Genomic DNA, 18512 nt, shown 5'->3' with positions numbered 1-18512 from the left:
AGCTGGATAACAACAATCTGTGGTTATATCATACAGTGGGGAAAAAAAGTATTTAGTCAGCCACCAATTGTGCAAGTTCTCCCACTTAAAAAGATGAGAGAGGCCTGTAATTTTCATCATAGTTACACGTCAACTATGACAGACAAATTGAGACATTTTTTTCCAGAAAATCACATTGTAGGATTTTTTATGAATTTATTTGCATATTATGGTGGAAAATAAGTATTTGGTCAATAACAAAAGTTTCTCAATACTTTGTTATACACCCTTTGTTGGCAATGACACAGGTCAAACGTTTTCTGTAAGTCTTCACAAGGTTTTCACACACTGTTGCTGGTATTTTGGCCCATTCCTCCATGCAGATCTCCTCTAGAGCAGTGATGTTTTGGGGCTGTCGCTGGGCAACACAGACTTTCAACTCCCTCCAAAGATTTTCTATGGGGTTGAGATCTGGAGACTGGCTAGGCCACTCCAGGACCTTGAAATGCTTCTTACGAAGCCACTCCTTCGTTGCCTGGCCGGTGTGTTTGGGATCATTGTCATGCTGAAAGACCCAGCCACGTTTCATCTTCAATGCCCTTGCTGATGGAAGGAGGTTTTCACTCAAAATCTCACGATACATGGCCCCATTCATTCTTTCCTTTACACGGATCAGTCGTCCTGGTCCCTTTGCAGAAAAACAGCCCCAAAGCATGATGTTTCCACCCCCATGCTTCACAGTATGTATGGTGTTCTTTGGATGCAACTCAGCATTCTTTATCCTCCAAACACGACGAGTTGAGTTTTTACCAAAAAGTTATATTTTGGTTTCATCTGACCATATGACATTCTCCCAATCCTCTTCTGGATCATCCAAATGCACTCTAGCAAACTTCAGACGGGCCTGGACATGTACTGGCTTAAGCAGGGGGACACGTCTGGCACTGCAGGATTTGAGTCCCTGGCGGCGTAGTGTGTTACTGATGGTAGGCTTTGTTACTTTGGTCCCAGCTCTCTGCAGGTCATTCACTAGGTCCCCCCGTGTGGTTCTGGGATTTTTGCTCACCATTCTTGTGATCATTTTGACCCCACGGGGTGAGATCTTGCGTGGAGCCCCAGATCGAGGGAGATTATCAGTGGTCTTGTATGTCTTCCATTTCCTAATAATTGCTCCCACAGTTGATTTCTTCAAACCAAGCTGCTTACCTATTGCAGATTCAGTCTTCCCAGCCTGGTGCAGGTCTACAATTTTGTTTCTGGTGTCCTTTGACAGCTCTTTGGTCTTGGCCATAGTGGAGTTTGGAGTGTGACTGTTTGAGGTTGTGGACAGGTGTCTTTTATACTGATAACAAGTTCAAACAGGTGCCATTAATACAGGTAACGTGTGGAGGACAGAGGAGCCTCTTAAAGAAGAAGTTACAGATCTGTGAGAGCCAGAAATCTAGCTTGTTTGTAGGTGACCAAATACTTATTTTCCACCATAATTTGCAAATACATTCATTAAAAATCCTACAATGTGATTTCCTGGATTTGTTTTTCTCAATTTGTCTGTCATAGTTGACGTGTACCTATGATGAAAATTACAGGCCTCTCTCATCTTTTTAAGTGGGAGAACTTGCACAATTGGTGGCTGACTAAATACTTTTTCCCCCCCACTGTATCTAGTGTAGCTACAATCTATGGATTTTTTTGGCATGGGGCAGAGAGAAAAATTTTGCTGTTTTAGAGCTCAGGGATTCTTAAAAGACGGAACAATCAACTTTTTTTCTACAAATATTTGTCTTAATATTAACAAAATGTGAAGTATATATTTTGATAGACCAAAGTATAAGCTATCAGACCATGTAAAGGAACAACCTCCTATTTTTTTCATAAAATGCAACTAACTGGATTTATGTCAACTCTGTCAGACACCATAAAAGGCATTTCATTTGTACAATTATTGTCCAATAAGTGTTTAAAGGCCTTGATTGTTTAATGCTAACATTAGATTATTCAAAAATGTGTAATACAAATCTCCAAACATCTTTTTGTTTTATTTTATAGCACTATTAAATGCTCCAGGGCTAATTTAGTTAGCAATTTGGCATGGTTTTCTAGATTTGGAACATAAAATAACAATTATAAAGCTAACATTATCCCTTAGGTCTAGCACAGCAAATACATTAATTGTTGAAGCATATGTTGCAGAACAGTGATGACAATATTTTTTTCAGAATATTGACAAAGAATTATCGATCTTAAGGGGGTTAGCCTTCAGTGACGGATTTGACAAGCCACTGACGGAGTTAACAGATACTCAAAACAGACATACTACAAGCTTGGCACACCTGTATTTGGGGATTTTCGCTCATTCTTCTCTGCAGATCCTCTCAATCTCTGTCAGGTTGGATGGGGAACGTCGCTGCACAGCTATATTCAGGTCTCTCCAGAGATGTTAGATTGGGTTCAAGTCCGGGCTTTGGCTGGGCCACTCAAGGACATTCAGTGACTTGTCCCAAAGCCACTGTACTTAGGGTCGTTGTGCTGTTGGAAGGTGAACCTTTGCCCCAGTCCGAGGTCCTGAGCGCTCTTGAGCAGGTTTTCATCAAGGATCTCTCTGTACTTTGCTCCGTTCATCTTTCCCTCGATCCTGACTAGTGTCCCAGTCCCTGCCACTGAAAAACATCCCCACAGTATGATGCTGCCACCACCATGCTTCACCGTAGGGATGGTGCTAGGTTTCCTCCAGATGTGACGCTTGGCATTGAGGCCAAAGAGTTCAATCTTGGTTTCATCAGACCAGATAATCTTGTTTCTCATGGTCTGAGCGTCCTTTAGGTGCCTTTTGGCAAACTCCAAGTGGGCTGTCATGTGCCTTTTACTGAGGAGTGGGTTCCGTCTGGTCACTCTACCATAAAGCCCTGATTGGTGGAGTGCTGCAGAGATTGTTGTCCTTCTGGAAGGTTCTCCCATCTCTACAGAGGAACTCTGGAGCCCTGTCAGAGTGACCATCGGGTTCTTGGTCACCTTCCTTACCAAGGCCCTTCTCCCCCGATTGCTCAGTTTGGCTGTGCAGCCAGCTCTAGGAAGAGTCTTGGTGGTTCCAAACTTCTTCCATTTAAGAATGATGGAGGCCACTGTGTTCTTGTTGGACCTTCAATGCTGCATATATTTTTTGGTACCCTTCCCCAGATCTGTGCCTCGACACAATCCTATTTTGAAGCTCTACGGACAATTCCTTCGACCTCATGGCTTGGTTTTTGCTCTGACATGCACTGTCAACTGTGGGACCTTATATAGACAGGTGTGTGCCTTTCCAAATCATGTCCAATCAATGTAATTTACCACAGGTGGACTCCAATCAAGTTGTAGAAACATCTCAAGGATGCACCTGAGCTCAATATCGAGTCTCATATCATAGGGTCTGAATACTTATTTAAATAAAGTATTTTAAAAACGTGTTTTCGCTTTGTCATTATGGGGTATTGTGTGTAGATTGATAAGGATTTTTATTTATTTAATCCATTTTAGAATATGGCTGTAACATACCAAAATGTGGAAAATGTGAAGGGGTCTGAATACTTTCGAATGCACTGTAGATGGATGTGGTGGATTGAGACACAGCCCATGCAAAAAAACACATCTCTTAAACTGAGTAATTTTTAATGGGGATTTTTTTTATTGTGTTACTTAAATTGACGCACCGGTGTGTCAATAGACTATAAGGGGTTTTAAACAAACAATATTGGAATCGCCATGTTCACAAATATAAACTGTCAACTCCATCTGCCTGATAGATTCAAATATAATATTAATTTTGGTTCAAATACACTATACTGTATATACAAAAGTATGTGGAGACCCCTTCAAATTAGTGGATTCGGCTATTTCAGCCACACCCGTTGCTGACAGTTGTATAAAATCGAGCACACAGCCATGCAATCTCCATAGACAAACGTTGGCAGTAGATTTGCCTTACTAAAGAGTTTAGTGAATTTCAATGTGGCACCGTCATAGGATGCCACCTTTCCAACAAGTCAGTTCGTCAAATTTCTGCCTTGCTAGAGCTGCCCCAGTCAACTGTAAGTACTGTTTTTGTGAAGTGGAAACGTCTAGGAGCAACAACGGCTCAGCCGCAAAGTGGTAGGCCACACAAGCTCACTGAACTTGCCTGCACAGAGTCCTGACCTCAACCCCATCAAACACATTTGGGATGATTTGGAACGTCGACTGCGAGCCAGGCCGAATCGCCCAACATCAGTGCCCGACCTCACTAATGCTCTTGAGGCTGAATGGAAGCAAGTCCCCGCAGCAATGTTCCAACATCTAGTGGAAAGCCTTCCCAGAAGAGTGGAGGCTGTTATAGCAGCAAAGGGGGGGGGACAAACTCCATGTTAATGCCCATGATTTTGGAATGAGATGTTTGATGAGCAGGTTTCCACATACTTTTGGTCACGTAGTGTATGTTACTTTTAATAAGGTTTTAGAGTCATAAAGCAACTGAGGACAAACTAAATTATTACTGTCCCACTTGTATTTTTGTTAACTCCATAAAACATCAACTCTGGCAGATTTCTGTCTAACGTCAACTCCGTCAGAGTGCTGAAAGAATTGATAGATTGGTGGTTTTTATTGGAGATTTTCAAATGAATCATTTTCCATATTTTACAAACTTTTATTTTTGGAGGCAAAAATATGTCTGTTTTGAGTATCTGTTAACTCCGTCAGTGGCTTGTCAAATCCGTCACTGAAGGCTAACCCACTTAAGATCGATATTTCTTTGTCAATATTCTGAAAAAAATATTGTCATCACTGTTCTGCAACATATGCTTCAACAATTAATGTATTTGCTGTGCTAGACCTAAGGGATAATGTTAGCTTTATAATTGTTATTTTATGTTCCAAATCTAGAAAACCATGCCAAATTGCTAACTAAATTAGCCCTGGAGCATTTAATAGTGCTATAAAATAAAACAAAAAGATGTTTGGAGATTTGTATTACACATTTTTGAATAATCTAATGTTAGCATTAAACAATCAAGGCCTTTAAACACTTATTGGACAATAATTGTACAAATGAAATGCCTTTTATGGTGTCTGACAGAGTTGACATAAATCCAGTTAGTTGCATTTTATGAAAAAAATTCCTCATGAAAGCATTCCTCATGAAGCTGGTTGAGAGAATGCCAAGAGTGTGCAAAGCTGTCATCAAGGCAAAGGGTGGCTATTTTGAAGAATCTAAAATATAAATTATATTTTGATTTGTTTAAAACTTTTTTGGTTACTACATGATTCCATATGTGTTATTTCATAGTTTTGATATCTTCACTATTATTCTAAAATGTAGAAAATAGTAAAAATAAATAAAAACCCTTGAATGTGTAGGTGTGTCCAAACTTTTGACTGGTACTGTATGTATGTATATATATGTATGTGTCATGCCTACTCACGCTCCCTCTCTCCAGCGCTTGACGTTGCCGGTCTACTAACCACCGGCCCTGGCAACAATTATTACACTCACCTGCTCCCCATCATTACGCACACCTGGACCCCATCATCACCTTGATTACCTTCCCTTTATTTGGCCCTCAGTAGTCTCAGTCATTAGGCAGTACTGGTTTGTTTTCATGTTCAGTAAGCATCCCCTGTTTTGTTCATTTGCCTTGCATCATTGTTATTAAACTCTCCTTCTGCACCTGCTTCCTGACTCCCTGCGTATACATGACAGTATGTAAATGTTACGTTTTTTATTGTTTTTGTCCATGTATGTTTTTTTGTTTGTTGTAAAAAATATATATATACACTGCTCAAAAAAATTAACGGAACACTAAAATAACACATCCTAGATCTGAATGAATGAAATAATCTTATTAAATACTTTTTTCTTTACATAGTTGAATGTGCTGACAACAAAATCACACAAAAATTATCAATGGAAATCAAATTTATCAACCCATGGAGGTCTGGATTTGGAGTCACCCTCAAAATTAAAGTGGAAAACCACACTACAGGCTGATCCAACTTTGATGTGCTCCTTGGTCCCCGGAGCCTGCTGGTACAAGTGTTTTGCGCCCTGGGGAGCCAGCACTTTGTGCCTGCTCTGGTCGCTATGAAACCCAGACTCATCGCAGTTATAGATTTGTCTGGGTTTCTCCCTCAACCCACTCTCCTCCAAGTGCTCAGCTCTCCCCCTATCCAGGGTGTCCGGCCTCCTCATGCTTAGGTTCTTGTGCCTCCTCCTGAACATTTCCCACCACCTCTTCCCCAGTGGTGGGATTGTTTCCCCTGGGTGCCGAAACCTACAATAGAATAGAATATATAATTGTCCATCCAGGATGAAAATGTTTGTTTTGGCATCACCATACACATCCACATTTACATCACACACATTGAGAACATTCAGTCCACCAATCTACACACATAAACACATAGAACACAAAATACCTGCGTATTTTGTCGGCGTATTTCATCAGCCTCTGTCTGGTGAAGGGGAACCCATGGCTGGCGCAGTAGATACAGTACTGCACCAGAGACTTTTCATCCTCTGGTGCAAGCAATGTGGGTGGTCCACTGCGACAACCATGGGTCACCCGGCCGCTCAGCCTGTCCGCCAGGGTCTGCCGAGGTACACCATGCACCTTGGTAGATAAGAAAATAAAACTGTTACTAGCAGATAAAATTCACATACACATGGTAATCTCCTAAAAACAAAAGATGCCTAACCTTGGCAGCCTGGCGGATAGCCATCCCTGCCCCGCAGTCCTCCATGGCATGGAACATGTCCACCTCACTCCACTGCTTCCTCTTGACTTTCTCCATGCTGCAGTGGTAAATACATGTAGCTAAATAACTTGGCATACTATACACATTTTAGAAAGATAACTCAATCTGAATATGTATAAACATTTACATTTCAAAGCTAAGGCATTGAAAGGTGATGAAAGTTTTCACAATAACTGAAAGTGTACCCACGTTTTTTGTTTGATGTTATCTGTAATGAAAATTAGTGTCCCAATTAGTGTAATATTGATGCATACATTGTACCATTTGACTAAATACTGCCTCTATGTAGTTGTTGTAAGATGAAACATAGCCAACAGTGATAGGTGTCAATAAGTTCATGGTTCAAAGTTCCAAATACATTTTTGCAGATTGTGCAAAACGCCTCCGTCAGAGGACTCCAATTTTGATACGGTAAAGCTTGACAACATGTAGCTGTTTTCGTGATATGTATTATCTAACACTTACAATTTCTTTCCTTTTTGCTTACTTAGCAGTTCTATCAACATTTAGCAACTAAGATAGCAACATTAGAAAATCCGTTAGCTATATTTCAGAGGTAAAAAGTTGGATATTAAATTAGGTGTGGTCTGTCGCGCAGTCGAATTTTACAATATGCAGCGTGTTCCACAAAATGTGTACATATAACTTTTTTGAAAACTCTCAAAACCTAACTTAACTTACATAAATTGCACTGAAAATCGGTGGTCAGCTAGCTAAAAGGGTGTCGTTAGTCACAAAACGTACCGTTATTTTTCAGTCCATTTAAATGTTGAGATCGAGGTGATTCAGTCCTCCAACCGCTAGAGAGTGTCCGAGGTTAGGGGGTGTCCGATGTTTGGGGAAAATTAGCTATCAGTTTGTCATAGCTACTATCTAGGTTTATTGTTGAAAAATGATAATGATGCTTCAAATGGGGGAAAGGTACTTTGAACATAGGTAGCCCTTGAAGTGTGTGCTCTGCTCTCTGTTACTTTGACCAACTCTTAGACTGAACCTCACTTTATAGCCTAATGTTTTGATTATGAGTGCAAACAAAAGTTTTGGAGACAATGAGACAAAGCCCCTTCAGACTGTTGGGAGTGACAGTTGACTTATTGCATGCTTAAACCGGTGTTGTAAAAGGGCTGTGACTAATTCAAAGTGACCTTGTTTTAGCAGAAGGGCCAACTTCAGGAGTGAATGTTATTTATAATAAGGGTTACACAGAGAAAATCGGACATCTCTGAAATGAAAACGGATGTCTCTACCTTCAGCAAATGATATCTTACCTAAACCCTCCCTGAACGCTTGAGAAAAAACAAGTGACCCTCCCCTATACCCCAAAAAAATATTGTGGGTTCACAGACCCCTATGGACAAGAGTAGGGGTGGAAATATCTAATTTATAGTAAAAACATTGCATGAATCTATCATCGTATTTGCAGGTCCAAGAGAAAGTTGCCTTTATAAAAATGTCATGCATTTCTACGTAATTTTACATATTAGCAGAATATTTTTTTATACTACACAAATTACTGAAATTACAGGCTAAGAATGGACAGAGAGATAGGCCTATGTGTTCATCTTATCCAGTGGTGACCCGTCATTCAGGGCAGGTGGGGCATGTTTAGCTTTGTTTGAGCCCCACCTGTTTTGCATGTTATTTTGGCATTAATACGTGTCAAACAATGTAAAAAAAAAAAGAATAATTGAGTTAATAAAGCCACATACTAACATGGTCTCTTTTTTGCTTTCTTGAGTAAGGCAGCTCCAAAATGCAGGCATTTCAGCCTAGCTCAGTGCTTTCTGTGGTGGTGGTGGTGGTGGTGGTGGTGGTGGGGCAGCCAGTGGAAAATACGGAGTGTAGGGGTTGGTAATGTTCTCTAGTTGCGCTGTGATTGGCTCAGTGTTCTGTCACTCATGGGGACACTATGTCACCGCAAAATCTACAGGGAGAGCTCGACAATTCAAGCCCCTTGGGTGCTGCCATAGAGTTACATTAGAAGTGCCCATCTAAGAAGGCTCAAGGTCATTAAAAATGACATTAAATCATGTTATATCTACCGTAGCTTTGATTGGACTGATCATGTCAACATCATACTTTCAAAATCTTAGCTAGCAAGCTAGCAGTCATCATCATGAATCAAGTCGACAATCTACTGGCAAATCATTTTCAATCCTTGTCACATGAAGACAAATTCTGAAGAGAAATTATAGATAAAAAGTATCGGTGCTCATCAGCCAACAAGTTGGAAATCACAAATTCAACAATGAGTGGTTTGGAAGGAATCAGTGGCTAACTGCAAGCATTGCAAAGCAATCACTAGCCTGCTATTCAGTGGAGTGTGTGTGTGGTCCAAGTCTGGTTTTAAGGGTCTCTTTTCCAAGCTTAAAAGGATAAACATTCAACATTGGCCATGCCATTGGCCGAGTTCAAAACAACTGGAAACTCGGAACTGGGAAATCTCAGACTTCAGTGAGTTCAAGACAACTGGGAACTCTGAAAAATATGAGCTCCGACTGGGAAAATACGTTTTGAACGGTCATCCAACTTGGAATTCCAAGTCGGGAACTCTGGCTTCTTTCTAGAGCTCCAACCTGAAGATCACTGACGTCATGATTCAACCTTGTTTTTTTTTGTAGAGTTCCCAGTTGTCTAAAAAGCACCATAAATCCAGAGAATGCCAGACTTTGATGACAAAGTTTGATGACAAAATTTGCCAACGAAGGACCGCCGCACCACCTTCCTTTTCATGTGAGCACAGCACAACAAGGTGAGTCCAGAAATGTCTTGTATGCTTCTGCATAAGTGATGTGATATGCCAGGGAGATATGTATACTGTAGCTAAGAAAGTAATACTAAGTGTATGTTGTGTAGTAAGCTGTTAGTAGCACATGTGCCTCACCCTAATAATTTGGTCCTTTTTCCCCTCATAACTTAGCAAACTGTTCTGACTTGGTGGTGCACATGTAGTCTATAGCCTGTTTTAGAGAAATGTCATCATCGAATATTGTAAGAGCTTTCATTGTCTGCTTATATGCCCCCTTTATTTATCCTACGGTTCTGACTTGGTGTACAGGGAGAATAATGTAAGAACGGCCCATGTTCTGAATTCTGTCATTGTACATTTCAAAAGTGCTGAACAAATATTAGATTGACTACGTTCGTCCTAGCTCGCACATTTACATTTACATCATTTAGCAGACGCTCTTGAAGGGGGTTAGTGACTCCGCTGTCCTGGCGTCGTGGGGGAGCTTGTTCCACCATTGGGGTGCCAGAGCAGCGAATAGCTTTGACTGGGCTGAGCGGGAACTGTGCCTCCGTAGAGGTAGGGGAGCTAGCAGGCCAGAGGTGGATGAACGTAGTGCCCTCGTTTGGGTGTAGGATCAGAGCCTGAAGGTAATGAGGTGCCGTTCCCCTCACAGCTCCGTAGGCAAGCACCATGGTCTTGTAGTAGATGCGAGCCTCAAACGGAAGCCAGTGGAGTGTGCGGAGGAGCGGGGTGACATGAGAGAACTTGGGAAGGTTGAACACCAGACGGGCTGCAGCGTTCTGGATAAGTTTTAGGGGTTTAATGACACAGGCAGGGAGCCCAGCCAACAGCGAGTTGTAGTAATCCAGACGGGAGATGACAAGTGCCTGGATTAGGACCTGTGCCGCTTTCTGTGTAAGGTAGGGTCGTACTCTGTGAATGTTGTAGAGCATGAACCTGCAGGATCGGGTCACCGCTTTGATGTTAGCGGAGAACGACAGGGTGTTGTCCAGGGTCACGCCAAGGTTCTTTGCACTCTGGGAGGAGGACACAATGGAGTTGTCAACCGTGATGGCGAGATCATGGAGCGGGCAGTCCTTCCCCGGGAGGAAGAGCCGCTCCGTCTTGCCGAGGTTCAGCTTGAGGTGGTGATCCGACATCCACACTGATATGTCTGCCAGACATGCAGAGATGCGATTCGCCACCTGGTTATCAGAAGGGGAAAGGAGAAAATGAATTGTGTGTCGTCTGCGTAGCAATGATAGGAGAGACCATGTGAGGATATGACAGAGCCAAGTGACTTGATGTATAGAGAGAATAGGATAGGGCCTAGAACTGAGCCCTGGGAGACACCAGTGGTGAGAGCACGTGGTGCGGAGACAGATTCTCGCCACGCCACCTGGTAGGAGCGACCTGTCAGGTAGTACGCAATCCAAGAGTGAGCAGCGCCGGAGATGCCCAACTCGGAGAGGGTGGAGAGGAGGATCTGATGGTTCACAGTATCAAAGGCAGCGGATAGGTCTAGAAGGATAAGAGCAGAGGAGAGAGAATTAGCTTTAGCAGTGCGGAGAGCCTCCGTGACACAGAGAAGAGCAGTCTCAGTTGAATGACCAGTCTTGAAACCTGACTGGTTTGGATCAACATTAATTAATTAATTGATGTCTTAATTGAAATTACGGATTGCCTCTTATCCGCTCGTCGTCCCCTTATGCCATCATTTGTACATCTTAATTGTCAGTAGAAACCACATTCGTTTAAGCAAGTCAGCCATATCAGCTATGCTTTTTTTTTAAGGCAGTAAATGAGGCTGCATGAACCGTATCGCTGCCAGACAATGCTCCGCTGATAGACAGGTATAGCAGTGGTAAGGTGTTGGGACTACTTTATATAGGCTCTAACAGTTTGGGCACCGTTTGTCACCGTTATAGTGCAATTCATGTTGAATTGTGTAGTTGCTTTGCTGGCATGCATTTACATTTTTGGGGGGGAGTTTGCCCCACCAAGATTGACATGCTAAAATCACCACTGATCTTATCATATTTCTCCAATGCCAAATCAGTGTGTCTTGTTTGCAACGAAACTGTCCCTGTTAGGAATCTGAGCATGGTACTTTCAAAAGTTAGGCCTACCTTTCCACCCCAGACAGTAGGCCTACCGACGTAGAGAAATGTAATCTTTAACTGATGGCTACTCTTCTTTAACAACAGAAGGTCACAAGGGTTTCCCTAAAAGCTGTCTGGGTTTAAACATCATTTGTACAGAAAGGGAATAGCTTAATCAATTGAAAGTGACAGAATTAGATTACTTCCAAAGCAAATTGACTTTTTTTCCCCCTCCTCCACTATGGAAGATTGTAGCTCAGACTCAGAATGTCAAAGAAACTAAACAATGATATTCCCATATGCATCGAAGTCATGTCTTTCCAGGGTATTTTCAGCTTGTTTCTAGAATAAAGCATAACGGACCAAAGTGCTGTTATAGGTCACTTTATATAATCAGATCTGTTTTATTTTATTCAAAATCTTAAGATAACAATGGGTAGGCCTGTTCTTTTTGCCATTTTCTTTAATAAAAGGTAGGCCTATGGCATACCCTCTCATACCCCCTCAATTCCAGTACTGGTTTTAACTTAACAGACCTTCACTGACATGGAGGTAGGCAATTTAAAGAGTGCATGGTGGGTGGAGGAATTGGCCGACAAATCTATGGATATAGCAGCCTATAGCCTAATTTCGTCTGTCAAACAGGTAGGCCTACCTCTTATTTCTTATATAGGAAGAAATAGGCTCCAACACAAAGTCCTCTTGTTGTTAATAAAGTTTAATTAAAATGAAGACGGTTTAAATGAATTATTCCTACTCCAATTTGCTACTTTTCAGCACCATCAGCTGTCCATTTCCAATTGATTGTGCTGCGATTGCTGCTTCAAGTTTCAGCACCACAATGTAAGTAACTAAAATCTGGCTTATTGTGATGTCAATAACTCGGATAAATACATCATGGGCAAGAAACGTATAGTTAAAAAAAAAATCAATTATAGTAGTAGCAAGCTATCAAAGTTGACCTCCGGTCCTCATCTTCGCGCTCTCCTTCTCAAACTGAAGAGAACATAGGCTATAGGCTAGTCTGCGCGCAAGATATTGCATTTTCTGAACTAGGCCCAATCAAAAATAATTTTTGGAGGAATTCTTTGACTCTCCTCCTGAACTGCCACTGTAGGCCTCCACAACACAGCATTGGTTAGGCAGCACAAAAAAAGGTTTTGATCAGCAAGAGCAGAGCAGTCCGGGGCTCAGGGTTGGAATATCCATTGCCGTGTGTAATGCAGCCTAGTTTTATTTACGCTATCCCAACAGCTCTCTTAGATTTTAAAAATACTAAACCTTCCCCTTGACTGAAATTGAAAAAGCATGACCCTCCCCCATTTTCCTCCAGGTACCCATCCTGTACATTTGTATCTGTCTCTTAGCATTACAATTGTATCGTACAAACTAAGAATGTTCTTAAGTTAAAGTTATAAACAGAAGTGATAGTAATACTGTAAATGATTAACCGTTACAGAACTCTTTCTATTGAAGTTCTGAAGGGTGACACAAAGTTTTTTAGTCTGTACTCTTTCCCCCTCTATTCCTATTTTTCTCCCTCCATCCCACTAATTTCCTGTCATATCCTCCTGTTTGTTCTACTACAGTGTGGACTGACTCAGGCTATGCCCTGGCTGTATTTCTGGCTTGTCATTGTGACTCAGCATTCTGGAGTCTCAAGCAGAGACGGAAGAGGAAGTGAGATGTTCCACTCCCTCAATGGTTCTGTTTCAATGGAAGTCAATGACTAAGCAGACCGCTATCGCATTGGTGTCTATGGAGACACCAATGATCACAAGAACGGTGAGCAAAAATCCCAGAACCACACGGGGGGACCTAGTGAATGACCTGCAGAGAGCTGGGACCAAAGTAACAAAGCCTACCATCAGTAACACACTACGCCGCCAGGGACTCAAATCCTGCAGTGCCAGACGTGTCCCCCTGCTTAAGCCAGTACATGTCCAGGCCCGTCTGAAGTTTGCTAGAGTGCATTTGGATGATCCAGAAGAGGATTGGGAGAATGTCATATGGTCAGATGAAACCAAAATATAATTTTTTGGTAAAAGCTCAAATCGTCGTGTTTGGAGGACAAAGAATGCTGAGTTGCATCCAAAGAACACCATACATACTGTGAAGCATGGGAGTGGAAACATCATGCTTTGGGGCTGTTTTTCTGCAAAGGGACCAGGACGACTGATCCGTGTAAAGGAAAGAATGAATGGGGCCATGTATCGTGAGATTTTGAGTGAAAACCTCCTTCCACCAGCAAGGGCATTGAAGATGAAACGTGGCTGGGTCTTTCAGCATGACAATGATCCCAAACACACCGCCCGGGCAACGAAGGAGTGGCTTCGTAAGAATCATTTCAAGGTCCTGGAGTGGCCTAGCCAGTCTCCAGATCTCAACCCCATAGAACATCTTTGGAGGCAGTTGAAAGTCCGTGTTGCCCAGCGACAGCCCCAAAACATCACTGCTCTAGAGGATATCTGCATGGAGGAATGGGCCAAAATACCGGCAACAGTGTGTGAAAACCTTGTGAAGACTTACAGAAAACATTTGACCTGTGTCATTGCCAACAAAGGGTATATAACAAAGTATTGAGAAACTTTTGTTATTGACCAAATACTTATTTTCCACCATAATTTCCAAATAAATTCATAAAAAATCCTACAATGTGATTTTCTGGATTTTTTTTCCTCATTTTGTCTGTCATAGTTGACGTGTACCTATGATGAAAATTACAGGCCTCTCTCATTTTTTTAAGTGGGAGGATTTGCACAATTGGTGGCTGACTAAATACTTTTTTTTCCCACTGTATTTCAGGAAATGGGTTCCTGAAATTCCCCAACAAGCAGCTGATTGAGTTGAAAAACATTGATGATTGGAGAGCTGACACCGCGCCCTCGTCAGGACGCAGCTGTCTCCAATTTACCAACTCCTCCTGAAGCTATATAAGCCCCAGTTGCTCAGAAAAGGGGAACCAGAATTGCTGAGAGTTACAGCATGTTGGTTGTATGCTAAGAGTTTGGTATGTACTGTGTTGTTGTTGCTCTGAGAACCAATTGTAATGTTTTGTGTTAGTTTGTGGCTTAGAGTTTCTTTAATGTCCTGAGTTAGTTTTTTTCTCAGGTTTTGTTGTGAACCAGTTTGCTATTTTTGTTTCATTTGTTCCCAAGGGGGGAAGGGGAAGGCACCTAGGGAGTGCTTAGGCAAGAGGCCCGCAGGCATACATTACCCGTAGAAGTTGACTGTCTATGCACACTAGGAAAGACCTGGGCGGACCATCCCTTGTATTTTGGTTAATGCACCAGGTGGTGCTAGTTAAGTAAGTAGTGATCTTCCTGTCTGGGTTGGCGCCCCCCCTTGGTTTGTGCTGTGGTGGAGACCTCTGTGGGCTATACTCGGCCTTGTCTCAGGATTGTAAGTTGGTGGTTGAGGATATCCCTCTAGTGGTGCGGGGGCTGTGCTTTGGCAGAGTGGGTGGGGTTATATCCTTCCTGTTTGGCCCTGTCCGGGGGTTTCTTCGGATGGGGCCACAGTGTCTCCGGACCGCTCCTGTCTCAGCCTCCAGTATTTATGCTGCAGTAGTTTATGTGTCGGGGGGCTGGGGTTAGTTGGTTATACCTGGAGTACTTCTCCTGTCTTATCCAGTGTCCTGTGTGAATTTAAGTATGCTCTCTCTAATTCTCTCGTTCTCTCTTTCTCTCTGAGAACCTGAGCCCTAGGACCATACGTCAGGACTACCGGGCATGCTGACACCTTGCTGTCCCCAGTCCGCCTGGCCTTGCTGCTATTCCAGTTTCAACTGTTCTGCCTGCGGTTACGAAACCCCTACCTGTCCCAGACCTGCTGTTTTCAACTCTTAATGATCGGCTATGAAAAGCCAACTGAGAGACCTGAGCCCTAGGACCATACGTCGGGACTACCGGCCGTGGTGACTCCTTGCTGTCCCCAGTCCGCCTGGCCTTGCTGCTATTCCAGTTTCAACTGTTCTGCCTGCGGTTATGGAACCCCTACCTGTCCCAGACCTGCTGTTTTCAACTCTTAATGATCGGCTATGAAAAGCCAACTGAGATTTATTCCTGATTATTATTTGACCATGCTTGTCACTTATGAACATTTTTGAACATCTTGGCATGGTTCTGTTATAACCTCCACCCGGCACAGCCAGAAGAGGACTGGCCACCCCTCATAGCCTGGTTCCTCTCTAGGTTTCTTCCTAGGTTTTGGCCTTTCTAGGGAGTTTTTCCTAGCCACCGTGCTTCTACACCTGCATTACTAGCTGTTTGGGGTTTTAGGCTGGGTTTCTGTACAGCACTTCGAGATATTAGCTGATGTACGAAGGGCTATATAAAATAAAATTGATTGATTGATTGATAGTGGGTAGGCAGGTAAGGTAGGAGAGGGGGCTTTGATATTTACTTTCTTTGCTTTGGTTCCGTCCAGCCCCTTTTCCCCAAACTTACCGTGTGAAGGAATAAATTCCCTGTTAACGGTATTCTCTGCTTTTGTCATCCTTACTCACACCTACAGTCCCACACCTCTTTCACACCACGGAGAGTTGAGTTGTAGCAGGGTGTTGCATTATATATTATTGTGCGCCGCCCATGGGTCTCCCGGTCGCGGCCGGCTACGACAGAGCCTGGATTCGAACCAGGATCTCTAGTGGCACAGCTAGCACTGTGATGCAGTGCCTTAGACCACTGCGCCACTACTTATAAGGTATTTCAGTTTTTTATACATTTGCAAAGAAAATCTAAAAACCTGTTTTCGCTTTGTCATTATGGGATATTGTGTGTAGATTGATGAGGAAAAACATTAATTTAATCCATTTTAGAATAAGGCTGTAACGTAACAATGTGGAAAAAGTCAAGAGGTCTGAATACTTTCTGAATGCACTGTATGCTATAAGGCTATGATAAAGCACTAGGCCTGGAAATGACCACAATGTGAGAAAGGCACTGCCCTTGTATTATACAATAATAACAGTAAAGGATGAACTATCAGCACAATAACGAAATGTGAGACAATGCCATCAGACTAGGGTGCCTGTATGTAGCCTCAGCATTAAATACATAGCGGATGAGGGCTCAGACAAACTCCAGCTAGCTGTTTTTACATGGTCCTAGGTCTTGCCGGATTTAGCGACCAACAGTTTTTACACGCCTAAAGAAAGGAATTGAGTAGCACTGTGTGGTGTAAAGCCACAGAAAGCCAGTAGCTGCCTGGCGCTTTACAGTGGGGAACGAATTTATAAACAGTCAAATTCATCATGGTATAAAATTGAGGGGGTAAAACGCACACACGTCTTCATGACCTCCTGCAAGTTATGCGCCTGCCAGTCATACAATCACTTCCTCAAAAAGCAATCTCATGACCAGCCCTCATGAACTAAGATAGCCTACTCCTTAAAAAAATAGAGATTTATTTCCTGAGGTGATTATCTTTTTATTATGGCTTTTGAACGTCAGAACTACATTATCATTTATAATGTTTTTATCATATATATTTCAATGTCTAATTGGACATAAAAAATATGACAGAAACGTGAAGACTACTTGTGCTGAAACAGTAGCCTATCTGGCACGATTGAAGATCCCACAAAAGGAATGTCTACCTTTTTGTTTGGAACACTACTACAGTTTAACATAACAGTATTAATCATCTAAAATTGGTACAGCTGTATTAACGTCTCATGGGGGACAAATAAAATACAAAAATCTCAACGTAAGCCCCTTATTGATATAACAGTAAGGCAAAATGACTGGCGGTGATGCATCCTGTAGGGAATGCATCACCGCCAGTGCTATTAAGGCATCAGACCAGGCATAGGAGCAATAGAGGTAGAGGTCAGTGATCCATACAGGATATAACCGTTTATAACATCTCTCCATAACATGTTATAACGTCTCTCCATGTATCTGGTGTTATTTACCACTGAGTCATCGGCCTACAGTCCTCTGATGGGAGGAAACCACTGGAACATCCTTGAAGGTTTCATAGTCATCATGATCTTCTGCATGAAAGGGGACGTTTTATATGGTTTGTAGAAAATTCCCAAATCGCCCGTCTGTCAAGTGCGTTACATAAAATAATTCCCAGAATGCGACTAAGAATGACCCTTATAACCCCCATACCCCCCCCCCCCCCCACACACACACACTTCAAATACATTTTCTTGTTTTAATATACGTAATCTCTCACTCTACTGTCCCCCCGCTATCTGTCTCCCCCCGCCTCTCTATCTCTCTCACCTACAGTGGGGAAAAAATGTATTTAGTCAGCCACCAATTGTGTAAGTTCTCCCACTTAAAAAGATGAGAGAGGGCTGTAATTTTCATCATAGGTACACGTCAACTATGACAGACAAATTGAGATTTTTTTTCTCCAGAAAATCAAATTGTAGGATTTTTAATGAATTTACTTGCAAATTATGGTGGAAAATAAGTATTTGGTCAATAACAAAAGTTTCTCAATACTTTGTTATATACCCTTTGTTGGCAATGACACAGGTCAAACGTTTTCTGTAAGTCTTCACAAGATTTTCACACACTGTTGCTGGTATTTTGGCCCATTCCTCCATGCAGATCTCCTCTAGAGCAGTGATGTTTTGGGGCTGTCGCTGGGCAACACGGACTTTCAACTCCCTCCAAAGATTTTCTATGGGGTTGAGATCTGGAGACTGGCTAGGCCACTCCAGGACCTTGAAATGCTTCTTACGAAGCCACTCCTTCGTTGCCCGGGCAGTGTGTTTGGGATCATTGTCATGCTGAAAGACCCAGCCACGTTTCATCTTCAATGCCCTTGCTGATGGAAGGAGGTTTTCACTCAAAATCTCACGATACATGGCCCCATTCATTCTTTCCTTAACACGGATCAGTCGTCCTGGTCCCTTTGCAGAAAAACAGCCCCAAAGCATGATGTTTCCACCCCCATGCTTCACAGTAGGTATG

At 42.5% G+C, this 18512-nt stretch overlaps 1 long non-coding RNA gene across 1 annotated transcript; it reads right to left on the bottom strand.

Annotated features, from left to right (window-relative positions):
* Positions 1–6244: 6244 nt before the first annotated feature.
* On the bottom strand, positions 6245–7010 carry LOC311103174. The gene is made up of 3 exons (XR_014610068.1): positions 6934–7010; positions 6406–6781; positions 6245–6260 (listed from the first exon to the last, which is right to left on the bottom strand). It is a non-coding gene; the product is annotated as an uncharacterized lncRNA (long non-coding RNA).
* Positions 7011–18512: the final 11502 nt, after the last annotated feature.

Source organism: Coregonus lavaretus (genome assembly GCF_964263955.1).
Source record: "Coregonus lavaretus genome assembly, chromosome: 2".
Lineage (NCBI taxonomy): Eukaryota > Metazoa > Chordata > Actinopteri > Salmoniformes > Salmonidae > Coregonus > Coregonus lavaretus.
The sequence above is the reverse complement of the archived record's forward strand: the minus strand, read 5'-3'. Positions and strand labels throughout refer to the sequence as shown.